We start from the raw sequence: 11,940 nt of genomic DNA on the forward strand, positions 1-11,940 counted from the left end.
ATAACACAATGTTCATGTCAAACCCTACTGTCTCATATTAAGATTAGAAAAGACATAACCTATCTTGGGGGTAGCCAACACTGCTTGCAAAGTAGTGGATGCGCACTGTTTGTTACAAAGCCTTGTTCCCCATGTAAGCGGAGGAATTGATTGTATTTGTAGAAGTGAATTCTGCCTGATCAATCATGTTCTAAATTTGCACAGTTGTGTTTTTCTGAACATGATTACCTTGCAGTATAACTAATGTTCTTGTTTCAATCTAAGCATTAACTTCAATAACATGCTTTCAGTGCACAATAGTACTTAACAGAGCATGTTAAGTTTGAGTTCAATAGATGCGAATGGTTAAGTTGTCTACTGCTGTCTTCATTGTCGATTGACAGTCCAGCAGTCAGTATCAACTTTTATTTTTATATATTTGATTTGTCTATAAAAATACAACAACTAATACAATGTTCTCAAATAAGCTATAGTTAGAAATCAATCATTTTAAATTAAAACCAAACTATGGTTAAGTTATAAAAACTTTTACAGACTACATCATTTGTTTACATGTAAGCTGGGGGGGGTTTTCGGTCATATATCGGTCATTGACCAATTTTTTAGCAAAATGTCCGAAAAAAAATATAGTCAATTCAGTTACAATGTCCAAAAATTTATATAGTCAATCTACGGAGCTGGTACATACAAGTCCCCCCCCCACCACCCTTGGCAACTCATGACAACGACAGGACTCAACCAAACATATAGGGTGAAACTACTTTACCTTTGCTTTACTGTTTACACACTTCAATTCACATGTTTTGGTCACTTCCTCTTTGTCATGAGTTGCCAAGGGTGGTGGGGGGGACTTGTGTACCAGCTCCCACTCTACTATAGTCAATTGACTACTTAAACTACTTACCGTATGCATATATAATCCTCTGCAACAACAAAAAGTGCAGCAGAAAATTTTAGTCTGTCCATCAGTGGCCGATCCATCGAAAGGAAGAAATGTATAAACTATCTAGGTGTAACTTTGGATGAGCGATTGACATGGGATAGTCATATTATTAATCTTAGAAAGCAGCTTGCAAAGGTCTGCGGCATAGCATTTAAGCTGAGATACATTGCCCCTTTAACAATATTACAATCTTTATAGCCTATTATGCTTTGTTTCAATCCAAGATCCAATACTTGATTATAAATTGGGGAAGAGCAAACTCTACATTGCTTGCTCCACTACAAGTGTTACAAAACAAGTTCATTCGATCCTGCTTATTTTTGCCGAGGTCAACAAATACAACTGTTTTTTATCACCAATTTAATGTGCTCAGAATTGACGATATTATTAAATTGGAGACTGCAAAATTTATGTACAAATATGTGCACAAAATGCTGCCCGGGGCCTTTGCTGGCTGCTTTATTTTTGTAAACAAAATTCACCATCATAAAACCCGTCAGAATCAAAAGAATGATTTATATTTGCCTTCTACAACGTCAAACTCTGGTAAGAAGATGCTATGTTTTAATGGAGTGAAACTATGGAATCAAGTACCGGTACCAAAAGAAATAAAAGAAAAGTCGTATATATGATGTTTTTAAATTTAAATATATAAATGTTTATTAAAGAATTTGTACAATGATCACTCCTGAAACGTATCATCCGCTTATTTCTCTACACAGATTTTTTATGTTGCCCTGTGTTATTCCATTGTTAATGTATTATGTAAAGTGCTGGTATTGTGCTATATGTGTTAATGTTCTTAATTTTGGGTCTTTTGTTTAAATGTTTGGGTGGCAGCTGACTTTAGTGACCTTTTGGTCTTTCGCTGCCATCCTTGTTGTGCGAATTATGTGTTTATTGTGTTTTTGCTTTTTGTGTCTTTCTTTTTCGCCAACAAAAAAATAAACTGAACTGAACTGACTATGTATGACCAAAAATGACTAAAAATGACCGAAATAAATAAAAAATGACCAAACTTTTTCAAGTCATTTTGGACAAATGACCGAAAAGTCTCAGCAAAAAAAAACAGCATGTAAGCAATAGATCTTATGAATCAATTTAATGTATTTTTCTATCAGCTTAATTATAGGGCCACAATAAAACTACTGACATTGAAAAAATTGGCTAAAACAGGTTGTTTGTATCTAAATTGTAAACGTACAATGACAACAGGTTGTTTGTATCTATATGTAAACAATCATCATGCTGCTAAAAGCAAAACTCAATCTATTGCATTGAAAAAAGTAATAGCCAACACCTATTGTCCTAATGAACAAAAAGAGTCATCCAGTCAGCTGCCACACTTTAAGTACATAATCACAATGACAAGAACACACAAAAACATTTAAGTGAATAGTGAATACTGTAAATTTATTGCTACAAATTATGTAGAACTGCATAGGCTACTTTTGTGGAATTTTATTCTATATTTACAGACTTTGTCTTAAAGATAATTTTTGTGCCTACTCTTGGAAAAAATAGCTATGGTCTTTTGTTAGAAAAATAGCTATTTTTGTAACTTATAAAAGCTTCTTTCAATTTATTTTTAAGTATCCAGTGAAAATTGATGTAACATATGTATTTTTGTAATAAGTATAATATTTGCAAATTATGAACGGGGCTCACATGTAGAAGAAAACACTTCTCGTGGAGTAAACTTAGTATGCTATAGGCCTACGGATACATTAGTACGATAACCTATAGTTAAGTGATTTAATTGCTGGACAGAATCATCATCATCAGTTTATTTGTCATATAATACAAACAGAAATATAACACAAACCTTGCAAAACCCAATTAGATTCCTACCAGAACCGGAGAAACCACTTTATGATAGAGCTTGTTGCTGCTCAATAACAAACAACCTACCGTACGGTAGTTATTAGTCAATCACTCAAAAACTAGCCTACATCGCATGTGATGTAAAGAACCAGTTTTCTTTGAAAATTTTGGTGAGTTTTATTTCTAGCTTATATTTTCTACATTCTAATTTTTTACTCAGTGGATTAATGATATAAAAATCACCATCATTTCGGTGACCTGATCCGCCTGCAGCAGGGTATGATAGCCCAGCAGCGTTCTCATGTTAGTAACGCAGTCTCGCAGAGCAACGTCTTTAGCCACCTTGCGGCAAAGCGAGTTGATTGTTGATTTTATTCGCTGAATAATGGCATGCAAGTGCGTGGCATTATTAGACAAGGATGACGTCCGGTGCTATTGGTTCGAGCATCTGGAGTTCTGGACAAGACAAATGGAAGTTATCATAGCGTTGCTAACGAGTAGTTCAGTCCGTGTGCTGTTGACATATGACAAGTAAAGTCAGGCAATAGAATTGTATTGCGAAGTTGTTAGCTTATAGGCTATTGTGATCTCAAGCTATGGAGAGAACATCTCACGAGGAGAAATTTTTTATAGGAATAATGGTGTGGTGCGTGCATGGCAGTGAGCGAGCAAGCCACATGTGTATGATGTGTATAGGGATGACAGCTTCATCAAAACCAACAGGCAGAGATGTACGTATGCGCCGCAAATTCTACGCCGCATACTTGCGGCGTATACTTTTTGTTTGCGCTAACGCTTGCGGTCACATTTTTTTGGATAGTTTGCGCTTGAGGATGCGCCGTAAAGTTTTCGCGGCTTTTTAGCGCATAGCGTCAACGCATACTTTTTAATGTCTTATTGTTGTTTGCAATTTTTTTTTGCCAAACTGCGAAATGTTGACGTCTTGCAATTGCCCATTGTTCTAGTGTTTGGTCACAGTGTCATCTATTGTTCAGTCAGCTGGAGTTTGTTTGTATATCGCACTACTGCCTTTGACGCTAGAGTCCCACGTGGAGACTGAAGTCTTGCAGAAAAAAAGAAAGAATTAGTTAAAACAACTTAGCCCTACTGCGAAATTACTTAGTAAATTACGGATCAGAACAGGAATGTAATGTAAGCAAGCAAGTAGGTAGGTTCAGTAGCGCACCCAGAAAAAAAGTTTGGGAGGGGCTAATTCAGAAATTTCAGCCGAGTGATTTGCGACAATAGTGACAGTGACAATAAGCCAATGCCCATCCCTTTGATTAATATTTAAAGGTACTTACAGCCAGTGGCGTAGCCAGGAATTTTGAAAGGTGGGGAGCTTTGACGGTCGGCGGCCGAAGCCCGACGGCGTGTTCACCTGATACGACACCCAGCGGCCGGGGGTTTGGGGGGCCTCCCGCAGAAAAATTGAAAAATTACTTTGAATATGGTGCATTCTGAGAGCATTTTCAACAAAAATGTGGGTATGAATATTCTTGTAAAATGGTGCTGTCTGGTGGCATAGCAAAAGGATAAGATCATGTTTTCTTCGGCATTTTTCCGAAATAAAGCTAAGTCTCTATGTTTTCTTGTTGCTAATTCCTGGCTGAGATATTTGAATGTTTCGTATTGGAAAAACTCGCTCTTTTAATGCAGTTTCGCTTAAAATCAGACAAACTTTGTTTTAAAGACATAAAGAAACTGAAAGCATCATTCTCAATATCGTGACGTAACACGCGTGCCAAAGAGTGGGGTGCCGAAACCTTCAACCCCCCCCCCCTTGGCTACGCCACTGCTCACAGCCCACAACCCACCGGTTGCCGATACATCAGGATTCGTTCTCTCAATCAGATTAGAAGTTGGCTTAATAAACCCCATGCTACTAGCACCATCAGCTTTTTCATCCCTAGCCTACGTCCACTCATGCAATCTTCTATAGATTTCGACGTAAAATAGAATTAGCTTTCCGTTTGCCAACACAAATAAATGCGAAAACAACAACTAGCACGAAAACAGTTTGAAACAAAACACTAATTTTATAAACAATAAATTTGATGTGGACGTTTTTTCTACTTACAAAACATTCAAATTTAGTTCGTATTTTCAACTAAAGTCCCAAACGTCTTTGTCTCTCTGCTCAAACGTCGTATACAGTTTACAGTTTTACATGTCCGTGTGATTCGGCATTGACGTACGATACATCGGTACGTATGTCCACAAGACATTAATTTGACCACGAGAGTACAGGAGCATCTGAATTTTAGGGAGTTAAAGAAAAGTACCATTAAAGACCATATCGTGGAGTGTTCTTTTTGATCTGATCGAAAATTCACTGCCGACTCACTTAAAATTTTACGCAAAGACAAATCACAATTTGACACCAAAACTTAGGAAGCTCTGTTAATCAAATGCTATAACTCAAATTTAAACAAACAATTATTTACTGGAGGCGAGTCCATTCTCTTCAACATTTACTTGATGTATCACGTTCCCTGTGGAGCAAATTTGTTCGTAGTTATTTATGTAGTTGCCTTTTCCTAATGTAATTCTACCTTCAAGAAGTTGGAATTTATTGCATTTTTAAAAGTGTTTTCAGTTCCTGATGAGGGCTTAAGTTAAATCGAAAACGTTCAACTATTAAAACTAGTATTTGTAGGGTTAAGTATGTAAAATATATTGTTATAATGCTCATCCCTGTTGTATTGTTTTGTCTTATTCATACCCAACCTGTAAGCAAAATGTATAAATGAGGAGCATACAAAAACTTCATTTTTAGTGGCAGGTTTGGGGGGGGCTTGAGCCCCCTTAGCCCCATGCTGGGTGCGCTACAGGGTAGGTTGGTAATGTCGCTCCATGTAAAAAATGTAAACAATGACTTGGCTTCGTAGTGTGAAGTTTTTTTAGTCAAGCAGTGTTGAAGGCGTTTGTAAGCAATTGTGAGCACTTTAATTTATATTAGTTAAGTCTTGCATTTTGGGGCAAATCAGAAACTTCTCAGGCAATGAGCACTCATTGAGCAGTGCAGCCTATGTATCTAAACAAACTCAAATATTTGGTCTCCGACCGTGATTGCTTGCATGATGTTGTACTCTGTATGTTATATGTAGTACATTACTTTGCCGGTTATTCTTGTTGTAGGCTATGTAGCGTAGTAATGTGTAAGCCTACATACAGTAGGCTATCAAGCTAAGGTAATTTTTACTTGACAATTTATACAGTCTGTTGCGTAAGTATGTAATTATATATGTTTTGTAACTTGATGAGCAGTTTAGCAAAACATGCATCCAGGGGCCAATTGTGAGAGGCTTTTGAGTAGCCTACTGCTAATAACACTAGTAATGCTAACTATCCCTGAATGCTAATAACAAAGAGTTGTGCAGTTCAGAATCTAAACTTGCTTGTGTCTGGCAGTTTTGTCTTCCATTAACCTACTTTTTAAAAATCTTATCAGAAAAAAGAATAGAGCTTACTGAGAGAATTATGGCATTACAAGCAACATTAGTCTTATTCAAACGGAATCATTTTAAAAATAGTGTTTTTTATAATGGATTTTTAGGGAGCGACAGTTAGTATATTATTAGGAGCGACAGTTAGTATAATACTAGAATTTTCTTGATGGGCATATGCTACAGTTTCTTACACTACACTATTGTATTCAGGGAATAACTTACGGTAATACTCATCTCCAAGTGAAATGGAGCATGATAATACAAATCCATGGCCCTACATGAAAAAGTATTTTAAGCTCTCTTCTTCGAAAGGCAAAAACTTATATTTTCAATGCCAGATGTGCCTTCAGGCCAAAAAGATAATTTCTTGTAACGAGAAATCGCGAAATGGCTTGAAAAGTGTGTTGTTTCGAGTGGTTTATACCATGTGAATATTTGGCACCTAGCAAACAAAATGAGTTTGCGCTAGAATATGCGCTAACGCTGACGCCGCCAACTTTTTTTACAAGTTGCGTTGACGCATGCGGCGTATAGTTTTTCGAACGTTTGCGTTTGCGCTGACGGCGTCAATATTTTTTGTATGCGCGTACATCACTGCCAACAGGACATCATCGTTTTATCTACCGTACCAGCTCATCCATTCCATCACCAACCAGGACAAGAAACAATAACTTAAATTGGATTTCAAACTTCAATCGTCGTACGCTACTGTGTGATGTGCAGTCTGACCATAGAAAGAGCTCAACACCTGCTCTCCTGGACCACATCGAAACGGGCTTTTGCCTGAAGATGGGTTTCTTTTATGTCCAATTTTTTTCTTCTCCATCGTAGGCTATTATTATTAAGTTATTATGACTGCTCATCCACATCAATATTGGAACAGGCAAATTCAGTCCACAACACTTTTCATTAGGCTGTCATTCATTACTACATTTGTGCTTCTCTCTGCTTTTGTTTTATTTTTTGCTCTTTGTTTTTTGGGTTTTGCGGCCGTGCTAACTACAGACATCTAATCTAGGCTACTATAGGCCTAGCCTAGCCTACATGATTTTCTATTCAGCCACGTTTTAAACCTTTCAAGGTTTTGTAGTGTATCACAGCAGGGGATAAATTTTCCAGCAACCTTTCGATTTTCATCACAACCTTGCTATTCCACCGCTGACTTTGTTATTTATTATGTTCAATTCAAGTCAGTGGAGATTCTAGATAGTTGTACTGTATATCTTTTCGCAATTTGCATCCGGCTCGCAGCTGTTAATCTCGCAGCAATCCAGCCCTCAGAGAAAAAAGTTTGGTGACCCCTGGTTTAGACTAAACAGAGCATTACACTATGAAAATTGTTAATTAAACTAAGATTTTCTAGTTTAAACGAAATTACAGTTATTGTACTTTGTCTCAAAACTATTCATCTTGTAGTTCTTCCTTGGAAATTAGTTTTATTGGGTAGGCTAGTTATTTTTGTTCAGTCATGGCTATTTTGGTTGGGGCAACACAAGTCAGTCATGAAGTGCTGTGCCAAACTTTTGCCTCAATTAGTGAAAATGCTAAATTCTTTAACCCAACTGTCATGTAGGCTTAGCCTACCTGGTTTAGTGGTTTATAGGATATTATTTGCCTATTACATCAAAAATCAGCTTATCCTAGTGTGAGCGAAGCATTTAGTTTGGGGGGAAGGGTCTGCCAAGGGGGCACGATTTTTTGATTTTTGGCCATGTTTGAGGCCCTATCACTGCTAAACCAAATTAGGTAACAACCCAAATTTTTTACAGGTGATAGCACTTCTGCCAAATATTAAAAAAACAACATCTTTACATTGTCACTCTGAAAGGTCAAAGGTCATAGACATCCAAAGTTGGCCGTTTCCAGCTATCGGCTAAGATTTTCCAAAATTTTAAAACCTTGCCAAGACACCATTTCTGATTGGTTTAGGCTGAAATTTTGTGGAAATGTTGTTTGTAAGATTTTCAATGAACTGAAAAAATATCAGCACAAAATATTAAAGGGTTTGGGAGTTATTTAATGTGAAATGTGGGTCGAAATGAAAAAAAGCAAAAGTGGGGTCCTTTTTATATCTTGGTTACCCATGACCCCAGTGAAAATTTTCACTGAAATTAATTTTATCTACTTATTCACTAAGATATGATAAGTCTACCATGCAAAATTTATCAATGGTTCTCAATGTTTTCTCATAGAAAGTGTGCGTCAAAGTTTGGACAAAAACGCAAAAAAATCACAAATAAAAGATTTTAAAAAAATGTAACAATATTGAACTATCTATAGGCTACTAGAAAACATTTAAAGTGTATTTTTGATTGTTTTTCTATCAATTGTTCACAAAGCAATTGCTCTAACATTTGACAACTGTAATGTACCATGTGGACCTCATTGTCAGTGAACAAAATGGCAAATTTTGTCATAAATCTTCCTTGCTCAGTTTGTTTTGTCAAGAAGAACCATGGATACTCGGCACAGCAATTGAACAAACAATGTCATAAAATAGAATCCAGCATGTTTGCTGATGTCTGTTCTGAACAAATGTGCTGCAGTAGTGTACTTTGTATGTGTAACTGCACTTTGTATGTGTAACTATACTCTTTCTTTCATAAAACAACACTGATCTGTTTTACCCTTACTTAGGGGCAAAACCAGTCATTTGACTCTGTTGTAAAAATGATGTTGTATTAACATAACTTAAAAATAAATTTCACTTTTTTTTCCTATCTTGTTTAAGGAAGCCTTAATACTGTATAACTGTTTAACACTAAAAATTGAGACATTTTAAACTTTATGTGAAGATATACACAATAATACCAAAATGTGACTAGTCTTGCCCCGCACGACCCTACGCGCATACAAAAAAATATTGACGCCGTCAGCGTTAACGCAAACGTTCGAAAAACCATACGCCGTATGCGTCAACACAACTTGTAAAAAAAGTTGGCGGCGTCAGCGTCAGCCCATACACTAACGTAAACTAATTTTGTTTGCTAGGTGCCAAACATTCACACGGTATAAACCACTTGAAACAAACAAGTTTTATTTTGAATTTCCACGAAGAAACACAAGCATCTGAAAATGTTCATCTGACATTTTGCTGTGTTTTGGTTGCCATATGTCTTTGCCCATTGAAAACATTCTTTCAACTGCAGCGCTGGAAGGCATTGGCATGTTGTAGCGAAAAAAATCCATTAAAAAGTATGCGTTGACGCTATGCGCTAAAACACCGCGAAAACTTTACGGCGAAGCTTCAAGCGCAAACTATCCAAAAAATGTAGCCGCAAGCGTTAGCGTAAACAAAAAGTCTACGCCGCATGTATGCGGCGTATACGTACATCTCTGGTTAGTAGTAGCCTATCTTTTTCGTGCAAGACGAGTTAATGACAAAAAATAAAATGATTGAAATGTGTAGGCTACTTAATGAGTTAAAACATGGGGATGGTCATGTGTAAAGCATCTCTTGTAGTCATAAATCACCGCCACTTGATGTGGCTTGAGTGACAGTGTAGCTTCAGTGCACGTCGCGAAGAAAGGTGCAGATAGTGGCAAACATGAAGTTGATTGTGTCGATGGCATCTCATGTAAAGGAAATGTGTACGAATAGGCGTATGGGTATGGGAGATGGGTGTCCGACGTTTTCTTCGTAAACAGTTCTTCGTAAAGCAATTCTTCGTAAGCAATTTTTCGTAAAACAATTCTTCGTAAACTTAATTGTTTGTAAAACAATTCTTCCCAAAGCATTTATTCGTGCATGCAATGGAGATTTGATGTATACGAAGAAATGCTTTACGAAAAATTCTTTTACGGATTTCATTTCACCAACAAACTGTTTACGAACAATTGTTTTACGAAGAATTACTTACGAAGAATTGCTTTACGAAGAATTGCTTTACGAAGAATTGTTTACGAAGAATTCGCCTATAACCTGGGAGATGCGGGATTTGTGGACTACCGGGACCTTTGGACCATGACACTTTTCTCTAAAACCAAAAGGAACTAAAAATTAAAACTTAGCTTAAAATGTTTACCTTTTTGATTTGAAACCCTGTACTTGTCCAGATCAGGTTTACCAGCAGTGCTTAACTGGACCTGTTATCAGACGTGGTCAAATGGCCACGCCCTTCACTAGTTTTGAAATTTTATATAGAAGGAATTTTCCCAAAACGCTGATATTTCTTGACTTTTACTTTTTATCATTTGAACATCGTTTAAACCTAATTTGGTTATTTTTGGAACACTATTGTCCGCCCCGATAGCTCAATTGGTTAGCGCGTCACTTCTGGAACGAAGAAGCTTCAAGATCAAGCGGCGCTGGTTCGACTCTCGGGGTGTGCGCTTGAGCAACGCACGTTTAGGACTGCTCTCCATTCAGCGGCATCTAATGGATGGAATAGTTCCCCGGCAACAAGACTTCAACAATCGGAAACTTCACTCTGTCAATCTCGGTGACCGGGCCGCGAATTTTTTTTCCCACGAGCTTTCTGTCTCATTGATTCTAGTCATTCTAAAAGTAAGATTTTCCGAAAGTGTTTTGAGAGATTGGTTGATTCAGATTGCAAAATAACTATTTGCCAATGAAATTCTGCAATGATAATAAAATATAAGCTTTCCCTAACCCTACTTTTTTTGAAAAGCTCTTGTGCACCGCAAAAATTAATTTAAAGAATAAAAAATAGTTTGACTTTGACGGGCGTCGAACCCTCGTTCTCACGATCACTAGGCAGAGGATGAAACCACTGAACCAACCGTGCCAACGAGAAAATGTTGCATTCACACGGTTTTAATATAAACTTTTACCAAAATATGCAAATGAGACAGAAATCTCGTGGGGAAAAAAAATTCGCGACCGGGCCTGCGTCAGTGATTCAAAGCCTCTGCAAGTATGCGAAACTGCCAGGATTCAATCAATCAATCAATCAATGTTTTATTTGTCAGTAACAGGAACATAGGTAGGGGAAGGTGGGGTTAGTTGAGTCAGTGGGTTGGTTGAGTCACCATTGTTTTCTGAATAACCAAGCATGACTTCGTGAAGATTAATTGCTTGAAATAATAAGCATTATGGGTAACTGCGTCCATCTTGTTTTAGCAGCTGTGTAAGTTATACAGGTTATACAGTCAGCAAAATGCCATTTTTTGGACTAAAAAGTAAATATTTTCAGCTCAAAGTTGATTAGGATGCTGAAGCTATGATAGGCGTAAGCGAAGATAGCGTCGAAGTTTCATATAGTTTATAGCTAGCCTATCTTATGCACAGTGCATTTGTGTAAAACTGATAAAGCTTTACGTATAGAATAATACTTTCCATAATTGTCACGAGGAAGAATTGGGGTTGGTTGAGTCAATAGCTGCGGGACTAGTTGAGGCAGTGACTCAACTAACCCTACCTCAAGTTGCAGGCTGCTGAAATCTTACTTCTGAATTTTATTGCTAACCGCGCATTATTAATTCAGTTACTTGGACAAAATGATCTATTATTTGATTATTACTTTTCTGTTTAGCTTTAAAATATTTTCAAATTGAGTCTTAAAAATTATAAAAAAAACTGGTCGTGGACAATGGCTTATGGAGACTTTTGAAGCTGGTTTGAAGTTAGTACAAGATGGTATGTCGTTAAGAAAGGCAGCAGAAAGAGTTGGTGTGGACAAAGAAACGTTTCGTAGATGTTTGAAGAAGATAAATGAAACTGGAGCTGATGCTTCTAAAGTAAAAATGGGATGCTCAAAC

This window comes from Aplidium turbinatum, chromosome 1 (assembly GCF_918807975.1).
Source record: "Aplidium turbinatum chromosome 1, kaAplTurb1.1, whole genome shotgun sequence".
NCBI classification, from domain to species: Eukaryota; Metazoa; Chordata; class Ascidiacea; order Aplousobranchia; family Polyclinidae; genus Aplidium; species Aplidium turbinatum.